Source organism: Sinocyclocheilus grahami, unplaced genomic scaffold (genome assembly GCF_001515645.1).
Source record: "Sinocyclocheilus grahami isolate Dianchi unplaced genomic scaffold, SAMN03320097.WGS_v1.1 scaffold1388.1, whole genome shotgun sequence".
NCBI classification, from domain to species: Eukaryota; Metazoa; Chordata; class Actinopteri; order Cypriniformes; family Cyprinidae; genus Sinocyclocheilus; species Sinocyclocheilus grahami.
In genome coordinates, this window is record NW_015506567.1 from 44591 (window position 1) to 56739 (window position 12149).

Here is a 12149-nt window from a genome sequence, read left to right on the forward strand (position 1 = left end):
TCATCGGTCCGTCTATAGCGCATTGTGATTGGATGTTTACGCTGTCAATACAGGAGACAAACCAATGGGCCACTGGCTGCTCTCTGTCCCTGCGTGATGGTTTTCGGCAAAAAAAAAAACATTCTGTCGGCCCCTTAAGTGCGTCGGCCCACCGGGAAAATGCCCGGTATACCCGATTACCAATCCAGCCCCGATGAGACGGATACACTTAATGAAAAGATTGGACCTATTTCAAATGAGAAATGACAGGATCATGTCAGAAGCATCTTTGGTGGCGTTCTGCAGTGAGGAATCATCACGAGCATGCATGTGAACTATTTTCAATGGCTATGCAAAATATTTCATATGAAGATCACCTTGGTGTCCTAGAAGATACATTATTCATGCGTCCATTAATGAGCATTCTGATGTTCGCTGACATTTTGCAGGTGCCTTTTCATCCAAAGCAACTTAAAATACAGAAGCAATCCACTATGGAGTAACCTGACGTTAAGTGCAATGCACAAGGATGAAATAGGATGCAGTTTTGGTCATTTATTTACTCTCAAACATCCTCATCCTCGATGTCCTTCAACCTAAAATCGAATCACACCATTTTGAAAACCTCTTTTGAACTCTTCTGCTAACATTTATATAATAAAAAAATTGTTTTAGGGTCATGTGCATATTTGTGTTTTCTGTATAATAAAATAACTTTTTATTTTGCCTCTTAAATTAAATCGTATCACCCTTTAAATCACCGAGCTAGCAATGCAAGTTCATTTCAAAGCTCACTTCTAGCTTCACGTTAAATTACTGTCCTTGAATTTAGAGGTTAATTTAAAAGGGTTATGATTACAATAATAACAATTCTGTGACATGCAGTATTAGAGCAGATTTCACATTTTCACCAAGGACACAAAATCTCATTCATCAATGTCTAAGTTTATGCAAATTTTTCAGAAGCTCCCTCATTGACTGTCCACTCACTTGGATTCAAGACACCATAAATATAATATGTGATATTCAGTAAGGGTCCTCTACAGATATACATGTCTGAACTAATACAATGAAGGAGGACAAGCTAAGAACTGATCCAATAAAAAAGATTCATTAAATTGAACAGATTGAAGAGATACATCAATAAAATGGGCACCAGCAGAGATCCAGAACTACCTCACATAACGACATTTAGATGTAAATAGATGATGCCTTTTGTCTTCCAGTTGTCCTGTAGGTGTCAAATGCTATGCAAACCATTTTTCTCTCTCTTTCTCTTTCTCTCTCTCGCCCTCTCTCACTGCCATCGACATGCATGCTGCTCCATTCTCTCTTTGGAACCAATTAAATTCACATAATATAAAAAAAAGATACTGATTGTGGCATCTGTGAGTGCAGCACATTGTAAAATTATGTGGTTTGGTATTTACATACTGTGAACCAATGGCATCATTGCAACTGCATCTGTCAGCCTGCCCAAGGACATCAAAATGGTTTTAATGATACTCCAGAAAAAAATCATGAGGCATAAAATGCAATGTTAAAAAGAAATCAAGTCTAATATTATGACAATCAAGCTCTGCAAACAAAGTATCGCTGTATGTCTAACATTCATATTACTTGTTTGTGCATTCATTACTTTCACTGTGCAAATGCAAATGGTATAAATCGAATTTCCAGCTACATAACATGACATAAATAAGAAGCAAGTATCTTAAGCAACTGAATAGTCAAGGCACTATTAGTAATTCAACAGGTAGTGTCAGCAGGTTTTTGGAAACAACCTGAATTTAAATAATTTTGAATATAAATATTAAAATTGATCATGGATCTACAAAATATAGTTATAACCAGAAAATACATTAATTTGGGATATTACAATGCTTTTATAGGTGGCTCAGTGGGTAACACTGTCACCTTCTAGCTAGAAGGTCCCGATTCAAGTTTCTGTGCAGTTTGTATGTTCTCTCCATGTTCTGCCATGGGTTTCTTCTGGGTGCCCCAGGTTACTCCCCAAAACAAAGACATGCATAACTGAATTGGACTAAATTGTATGTAGTTGTGAATGTGTTTACACTCTTAAACATAAAGTTTCTTTATTGGCATCTATGGTTCTTCTATGGAATTGTTGCGAAAAATCCCTTTTTGGAACATTTATTTTTAAGAGTGTATACTTGTGATGAACTGGCAATCCATCCAGAATGTTTTCCCTTCCTACAGCCTGATAAGATCCAGCATTCATGCGACCCTACACAGGATAAGCCATTTGGGAAAGGCATGCATGCATGTACAATGTTTTTATTTACAGATTATACATACTTCTCAAGAATATGCAGTTGAATATCTTTTCTATCATCAAACCGTTTTATGTGAATGACTAATGTTTGTTATTTATTTGAAACAGATGCTACAAACATGTATTATACAATTATGTTTTTAATGAAAGCTCCTGGGAGATCAGAGAAAACAAAAGATTTTGAGAAATCACATCAGTGCATCTGCTGCATTTTCAAACCTTCTGGGTGTGAAGGTGAAATCATTGAGCTCAAATCTCATAAAACATACTGCTATCACTCTGCATCAGCACATCTACATCACTTCAGGCCTCGAAGCAGAGGGGGCCCTGCTGTGACAGAATGAAAAAGGGTGGCTAGAGCACAGAGGTTTGTCCTGGTCGCTGTGATTTCTCTCTGATTCCTGCTCTGCATTCAGCGTGCTTTTGTGCCCTGGCTTTCTATATCACAGTCAACCCATTCTCAGCTTCCTCGATGCCCACTCTGTTATTCCACCCGCACTGCTCGTAAAGGGAATTCTCCACTCTAAACCTCATTCTAAGTAGGTGTAATTAAAAGGCTTTCATGGTAATATTCCCTGCTTAGGACCCTGTTTTTCGATTGTCCCTCCAGCTGCAGGGCACTCAGAGGGAAGCCCAGATTGCTCTTTCCAGCCAGAACTCATTAGGCTCCATTTTCAGCAGCCAAAGGCTGACTGGAAGTACGTTACAGTGGATGAATTGAAGGCTAATTTTAAGTGGAGTTTGGAGACCTGAACTTGTAATACTCAAATGAGTTCCTACACGTCAAAGAACCTGGTGGCAGGTTTAAAATATAAGAGGCTGCAAAATAATTATACGTCATGTTTCTTTGGATAATGATTGCTTAGGTAAAGAACTGAAAATACAGAGGCTCAGTTCGACTTTAAAAACACAATAAGCATTTAGAAGATAGCCCAGAACTATCAATTTAGTATAAAAATACCTTTTGGATTCAACAGTGTGATATGCAGAGCGGGACCAGACAACCACTTTCTGGGGACTCAAAACAATTTAAACACAAGCTTAAAAAATCTCTAAACAACTGCGTCAAAGAACCTGGTGGCAGGTTTAAAATATAAGAGGCTGCAAAATAATAATACGTCATGTTTCTTTGGATAATGATTGCTTAGGTAAAGAACTGAAAATACAGAGGCTCAGTTTGACTTTAAAAACACAATAAGCATTTAGAAGATAGCCCAGAACTATCAATTTAGTATAAAAATACCTTTTGGATTCAACATTGTGATATGCAGAGCGGGACCAGACAACCACTTTCTGGGGACTCAAAACAATTTAAACACAAGCTTAAAAAATCTCTAAACAACTGTTACCTTGTCTCCAAAGGAGCACTATATCTGGCATTTTATTTGACAGAGATCACAGCAAAGGAATATAAATGTGCAATGAGCCTGCATCTCACATCAGAAACCACACAGCCTACCTCCCACTTCCCATTCGCCTTCCTCTAATCTCTCACATCAAAGTTTAATGCCTAACATTTCCAGGGCCTCTGAAGTTTTATAAAACAGCTCCTGTGATTCAAGTACTCTAATCTGTAGGAACAAAATTATACTATAAAAGTGATTCATTTCAATTGAAAACATTTTCAATTGTAGTGGCTAATGAAATATTCATTCACACAGATGAAACGTAAGGAGATACATTTTTACAGCAATTCTCAGTAAAGTGTGTTTTTTTTAACATGTTAGGCGTCGCCCAGCCGGCAGCTCTAAAGATGTCTGCTATCGAGGCGCCCCACGTCAATGCCCAAGAAGATGCCACTCCTCTCGTAGAGTGTGCTCTCACTCCGAGGGGGCATGGTAAACGTTGAGCCTGGTATGCCAAGACTATAGCCTCCACTAACCAGTGGGCAAGTCTCTGTTTGGAGACAGCCTTTCCCTTCTGCTGTCCTCCGAAGCAGACAAAGAGCTGGTCTGAGGTCCTGAAGCTCCACGTACAGTCGACGTAAATGTGCAGAGCATGAACGGGACAGAGCAGAGCGATGGCTGGGTCTGCCTCCTCCCGGGGCAGCGCTTGCAAGTTCACCACCTGATCCCTAAAAGGCGTGGTGGGAACTTTGGGCACATATCCAGGCCGGAGTCTCAGGACAGCGTGAGAGTTACCCGTTCCGAATTCTAGGCACGAATCGTCGACCGAAAATGCCTGCAGGTCCCCTACCCTCAAGACCGAGGCCAATGTGGTGAGGAGCACTGTCTTCAACGACAGAAGCTTAAGCTCTACCGACTGCAGAGGCTCGAAGGGCTCCTCCTTCAAGGCCGTCAGGACAGAGGAGAGATCCCAAGAGGGGGTAGCGGATCAGCTCCTGGGGAAATATGAATAATTAACCATAACTAGTTATAATTAACTATTCATATTTTAGATCCACTGTAGATATTTAGCTGACCACTCAGGGTCAACTGTCTTGTCAATTCTAAGACGTTAATTTCCTGGTTAAGGGAAATAACTTTCTTACTGTACAATTCTATAAGTTTGTAACGTAAATCTGCATGATTATTGACTCCGGTTATGAGTAAACAATGAACACGTCAAGTGTGATACAAGTAAGGTTTTATTAACTACATAAACACTTAAACTAGTCTAACATACTACATAAACACATTAAGCCGGTCTAACATACACATACACACACACACGCACACATACAGTTGGTATAGGAAAGGGTTAAAGTTTAACTCAGCATAGAAAGAGGCATAAAGAATGGATTTTATGGAACACTTTGCATGTATATTCAACAGATCGAAGCCTTCAGGGATACGTCAGATTCTGAGTTCAAACACACCTTTGTAAAAAGGTGTAACTGATACTTAATGTATCAATTAATAAGACTAAGTTTGATACTTAGCGAGTCTCGGCGGTCTGAAAGAGATTCCTGATGCAAATCTTAAAGCTTCCCGTAGATCTTTGCTGAATTCGGGTCGATGAGAAGAACCAGTTTGAGTCAGTGTTACTTGATGAATGGAAAGGACTAGGCCGAAGAGAGGCCTGGCACAGATGCTTTGGTATCCTGAAGCGTTTTTCTCACATCTTCATCTTTGCTTCTGACTGAACCACCGACAGGGGCGGGTCACATGGAGGGTGGCCTTTTAAGCCTGCAGAGATTCACGCCTCTCAAGATGGGCTTGCCCAATGGGGAAGTCCGGAATCTCAAGTGGGAGTTCTGCGTTTTTATGGGCCTTTGTCTGTAAGCCTGGTATTTTGCATATGTAATTCGCTGGAGTGTTGAGGCACGAATTAGTACAGATTCTTAGAACATCAATATGTTGCATAGGTATCAGCATATAATATACACACTTGTTTCGATCATAAGAAGGCGAATTCATAGATACTAGACATGAAATAGGTGAGGTTATATTAACTAGTGGTCTATGATAACATGAATAAAACAGCATACACTACAACAGACAATATACAAGACAGTAATGGTATACACAATGACCAAAGGATATGGGTATTCAATCAAAGAAAGGTTTTCCTATGAATTAATTAGAGAACAGTCCATTTCTCTGGGCATTGTGTGTCTTTCTTATGAGGAAAATGAGGGAGTGTATCCCCTGCCTTCCTTTTAGGCCATAAAACCAGTGATATCATGATTAGTTGTCATGGTGACCAAGGTGGGGGATGGTGTTAAGCCGAAATCCTGGCATCCAGTATATTGAGTGAGGGGACTGTGACGATTTGTTAATCTAATGAATAATTGATTTGTTAAATCAAATAAAAATTAGTGTGTCAGATTGGTCGAGACGCTACAACTTCATGTTTGTTAAGATGATGATTGCTTAGGGAAAGAATTGACAATATAGAGGCTCAGTTCAACTTTAAAAACACAGTAAGCATTAAGAAGATAGCCCAGATTTTGGATTTAACAGTGTGATATGCAGAGTGGGACCAGACAACCACTTCCTAGGGACTCAAAACAATTTTAACACAAGCTTAAAACTATTCTAAACTGTTACCTTGTCTCCAAAGAAGCACTATATCTGGCATTTTATTTGACAGAGATCACAGCAAAGGAATATAAATGTGCAATGAGCCTGCATCTCACATCAGAAACCACACAGCCTACCTCCCACTTCCCATTCGCCTTCCTCTAATCTCTCACATCAAAGTTTAATGCCTAACATTTCCAGGGCCTCTGAAGTTTTATAAAACAGCTCCTGTGATTCAAGTACTCTAATCTGTAGGAACAAAATTATACTATAAAAGTGATTCATTTCAATTGAAAACATTTTCAATTGTAGTGGCTAATGAAATATTCATTCACACAGATGAAACGTAAGGAGATACATTTTTACAGCAATTCTCAGTAAAGTGTGTTTTTTTTTGTGTATGTGTGTGTGTGTGTGTGTGTGTGTGTGTGTGTGTGTGTGTGTCATTTTGTTCTTGAGATACATTAAATTTTAGTTTTTACTAATATTGTTTGTATGGATTCCAACTAAATCAACCAGGCAGTCAGTCAAAAAATAACTTTTGCAGCTGAAAGAAAATTCAGCCATCAGAACATCAAGACAGCTTCATATTAAAGTGTTTTTGCACGATTGATAAAGTGTGTAACTATATAGGAAATAAAATATAGTCAGACTTTGTGAGATAAACCTCATTTCGAGTGTGTCCTCATCAAGCTCTTTTCAACTTTTTTAGTGCTTTTGTAACATCTTTCTCTGTCTTTGAATCATTAAGCAAACTTTTCTGATTAGCTCATCCCTCCATCTCCAACCAATTCGCTGCAATGCCAGATTCATTCATCTGTCATTTGTGTGAGACATAAAGAAAAGCATCTACACACAAATTACTTTCTGAATGTTAACCATTGAAATCAGCCAAGTTGAGCCTCTCTCAATGAGCAATCAATGCCATGTGAGCTCCTGCTGAGAACTCCAAGTAGGATCTATCATAATTTAAATGATTTAGATCTCTGCCATGTACATTTCAATCTACAACCGAGAAAACGAAGCATCATAGTGATGAGGAGCATGTGCTGCCACAGTTTTATTGTGTTTAGAGATATATAAACTGACACCTAATGAACAGTAAAGATCTCTTTTCCTTATGTATATGGACGTGACATAATTAAGCTGTGTGATAGAATTATTCATTACCTTCAGCTCTCTGCTGCACAACATGCTAATGTTACAAGATGGTGGTATCATTGTTTATTGATTTTTCAACAGTTCTGTGCCTTGTAGGTCAGAGGGGCTGGGCATGTCTTTATATCTAACTTGAGATGTCTGAGCTGGGAATGTGGCATGGTAGCTTGACGTGCTATGCATGAGAGAAAAAAACAGAGTGATGAATGAAGAGGCAGACGTTGAAGAGAAGAAGGAAAGGTGAGAGACGGTGGTTTGCACTCTTTCCCCGTGATTTCATATTGAACCAATTCCCTCCAAAAATCTTATCTTAGTCTTATCGAACATGCCTATTTGGACATGTCCAAACAATATGACGTTAGCTACTCTAATTGCGTTCCATGGCAGACCTCCATGTTTGTCTGGACTGATCTCATCTTATGCTGACAGCCAAACATGACATCTGTCCTTCGCAGCTGTGATGAATTCATACTCCTCTACGAGAGCTTTTTCTTGGCTCTTGCTCCGGCTGCCAATGAGCAAACCTGGCTGATATCCTCAAGCAAACAGCCATCTGATACATATCTACCTCTGCTTAAGGCCCACACAAATGTATGATACTGTCCACTGCCAAGGTGTTGATCTGAAGCGTGGAGACGTGAAGTGTGGAGTCTTTTGTATGTGGTGTTTAATGGGTAGTTTGAAGTATTGATACCTGAAGAAAAGGTGGGATCGTTTAGTGGTATTAAATCTAAGCAGGATTCTAGTTGATAGCTGTAATGAGGATGCTGAATGTTGGTCTACTGCTGTGTTAATAATTGTACTTTCTGCTGTGCTCGTTGAGTTTTATTGGCTGCCTATATTGTCTTGAAGGAAAATTCGCATAACCCCCTTCAGTGTTCCGGAATCTAATTGCGGGGATAAATAATGTAGAGATGTTTTGAAATGGTCAGTGTTGTTTGTCATATCAATGTCACATTTCAAGACTCACAAAACAGCAGGCTAATAAGCAAGCAATGCATAATAGATGTACAATATACAGCTTGTCACCAAATAAATACAAATGAATTAGGTATTGATTTGACTAATGTATAACTATATTATTTCATTATTTTATCATTTAAAGCTTCTGCTAAGTGAAATTTAAATATCCTCAGCCATGCGGAAAAACAATCTGCCTAGCAATGACTATTACTTCAACAATAGTACAGTAATATTATTACTGAAGTCCTCTAAAGGTCGTTTTCACTACAATCGATAATTTAGATGTAAGACGGCAGCAGTTGCATTTGTGTGAAACAAAATAGCACAAGGCTGTGGTGTGATACGAGAAAGTAGCACTAGTTTACTCGGATGAGAAGATGATATACAGTATAACCATTTGTATAGAAGCTTCTATCCACCACACAAGAAAAAAAAATATCATGATTTGTTAAATCAGAATTATTACATTTAAAAAAATATGGCATAATTCATAATCCATTCATTATTATTGTATAAAAACTGAAATTATGACATTTAAAGTTGAAATTAGGACATGCGTATAAGTCATAATTATGAGAAAAATTCATAATTATGACAAAAGTCATAGAAAGTAGTCACAAAAAGTAATAATTATGACTTTTTATCTCATAATTTTAACTTTTCATGTCACAAGTATGATTTTTAATCTCCAATTTAAATCTTGTCATAAATGACTATTGCTTCCATACATAACCAACAGTGATCATCATACATATTGACCACATATCAACAGTAGAAAACAAAAAGAACAAGATTAAAGAGGCCATTTACAGCACAAGCATCTATGTGCCATGAAGTGATGGCTGGAAATGATTACAATCAATTAACATAATTTCATCCTCTATAATGGTGCATTTGTTTACAGTACACATTTTGGGGGGGGGGTACTTTAATAATAATGAGCCATAACAGAAGGTGAAATATATTTGGATAATTGGAAGGATGCAGTTACGGTAAGGGTAGGAGCACATTCCATTTTTGTGATGAGTCTACTAGAGAGAGAGAGAGAGAGAGAGAGAGAGAGAGAGGACAAAGAGCTCAACTGTATTTGTTGGCTTCTCATTCACACCTGGCTGAAGGCCATGATAATGTCTTTGTATATAATAATGGTTTAATTAAAGTAGTGCTCGACTGGCCATAGAAATATGAGATTCTAGCAAATGATTCAAAACCTAGTGTCAGTTTATTTTAGTCAGCGCAAATTCATGATTTATAGCACCTATCTCCTTGGTTACAAACACCTTGAATCAGAAATGCCTTTATGTTTCATCTTCAAAGAGTAAAACTATTTAAACTATCTTGTAAACATCTGATTGCTATAGAGGGGTTGTTCTATAATCTAATAAAAAAGAATGGTCTGTGTCAGAACAAGCAAAATATAACCTTGTAGCCTGTGTTGCTGACTGTTTGTATTCAGCGTTGATCTCTTCATTTACCATAGGCCGGATTGTGTGTGCCAGTTTGATCTGTTTGCTCTATTGATTCAAATTGTGTCATTATGGTTCAGAATGCAGTTCTTTCCAATCTATAAAACCATCACCCAGATTATAATTCATCCATGAATTACTCTTCATGCTTACATCTCTTTGGTTGATACGCAAACATAAATTTCTTCATTCGATTTTACAAAAGCAAAAAGCTGTCTTAGATAGCCACAACATATCAGGTGATACGGAACATGTGACCACAGCCTATAAGCACCTCTTAGGTCTCATTTGGAGACATACAAAATCAATTTGCATGAAAATGACATTACTGAAATTGCGATCAGATGGCAGCATGTGAGGCTGAAGTATCATTCTCGGGAGATGAGGTGGCGGCTGTATCTTTAATTGAAAAGTGAATGAGGACAAAGCCTTGCGCTGATAAGTGGAAAGAATGTTCTGTTAACCCTGTCCAGTTTATCATTGTTCATTCTTTTATGTAGACTAATCTTTCTCTTTCTTTCCCATTGTTCTCATGGTCTCTTCTTCTTTGTCCCCTATCTGTTTTTGTAATAAGTTGAAGAGTTTTTTTTATGCCTGTTTAATAGAACCATCTTTTTTCTTTCAGCAAGTTTTTCTTTCTCTTTTCTTTTATAAGGTGATTACGATTACCTTCAACAATGTATGCTAATGAATTACATGAATTATTAGAATAAACTACATAATATGTAACAACATCTGTGCTGTAGTTTCCTTTTCCTGTTTCAAGTTAACTTTTACTGTTTGTATCACTCCACTTGTCTTTGCAATATAAAGCATAAATAACGTGTACTGACACTGGAAGCCTTACATATTCAAGTTTAAAATGGTTTGAATTAGGTCTCATCTGATGTAGTAGAACTGGCTAGGTGGTGCTATCACAAAATACTAGGGTCCTTATGCAGTATCCTAAGACTGCGGTACTGAGACTGCAGCTAAACGCCACCATTTGTTTGGAATTGGAATGTGCGAAGCTTCCGGATGCATATCATCCAGTTTGTTTTAGCTGTACAAAAAGTTAATCTTAATGTGGTAAACTGGTATTTCATATCATGTTTTTTTTATGTATTCAAGATTTTTATTTGTCACATACATGGTTATATAGAGAATATATGACCAGCAGTGAAATGTAAGTCAGGTCCGCTCCATGGACAGTGCAATTATTAAAGAATACAAACACAAGAAAAATATATATAAATATAGGTATGGAAAAAAAGATTTAAAAAAAATAAGAATAAAATCAAATGTGCAGGACAGTATACTGTAGACTTAATAAATATTAAGATGAGCAGGAATGTACAAGAGAAGAATGTGCAAACAGGTTGTCTCCTAAGTCTCTCGGTTTTTGCCATCAGGCCACAGAAGCGCTTACCAGATGGCAGCAAAATGAAAAGACAGTTCCCAGGGTGGTTGGAGTCCTTGATGATTTTAACAGCTCTGTTTTTGCAGCGTTTGGTAGATGTCCTGTAGAGAGGGGAGAGTAGACCCTGAGATGCGCTCAGCTAAGCGCACAACTCTCTGCAGGGCTTTGCAGTCTTGACTGGAGCTGTTCCCATACCACACTGAGATACACTGAGTCAATAAATTTTCTATGGCCCCTGAATAGAAGGTTTTCAGGATTGCTGGCGAAACCCTGAATTTTCTCAGCTGTCGCAGATGGTACAGTCTTTGCCTGGCTTTATTAACCTGAGTTTGGATATGTGAAGTCCAACTCAGGTCCTCGGAGATGTTTACACCAAGGTATTTGAAGCTGCTCACCCTCTCCACTGGGGTCCCACTGATCATAAGAGGAGTATAGGGCCGCTGCTGTCTCTTCCTGGAGTCCACAATCAGCTCTTTAGTTTTTATTCATAGAAGACAATTGTCCTGTCACCATGATGTGAGTTTCTCTACCTCATCCAAGTATGCGGCCTCATTGTTGTTGGAAATGAGGCCCAGAACCACAGTATCATCAGCAAATTTGATAATAGATGTGGAGCTGTGGGAAGACACGCAGTCATGTGTGTAGAGAGAGTAGAGCAGGGGACTCAGGACACAGCCCTGTGGAGCTCCCACATTCAGGGTGATGGAGTTGGAGGTGAACTGGCCTACTTTTACCACTTGAGGTCTACCAGTGAGGAAATCTAGAATTCAGTTGCAGAGTGAAAAATTCAGGCCGAGGTCCATGAGTTTAGAAGCTAGCTTGATGGGGACTATAGTATTGAAAGCTGAGCTATAGTCTATGAATAGTAGCCTTACATAATTCCCATTGCTGCTGTCAATGTGCATGAGGGAAGAGTGCAGGAC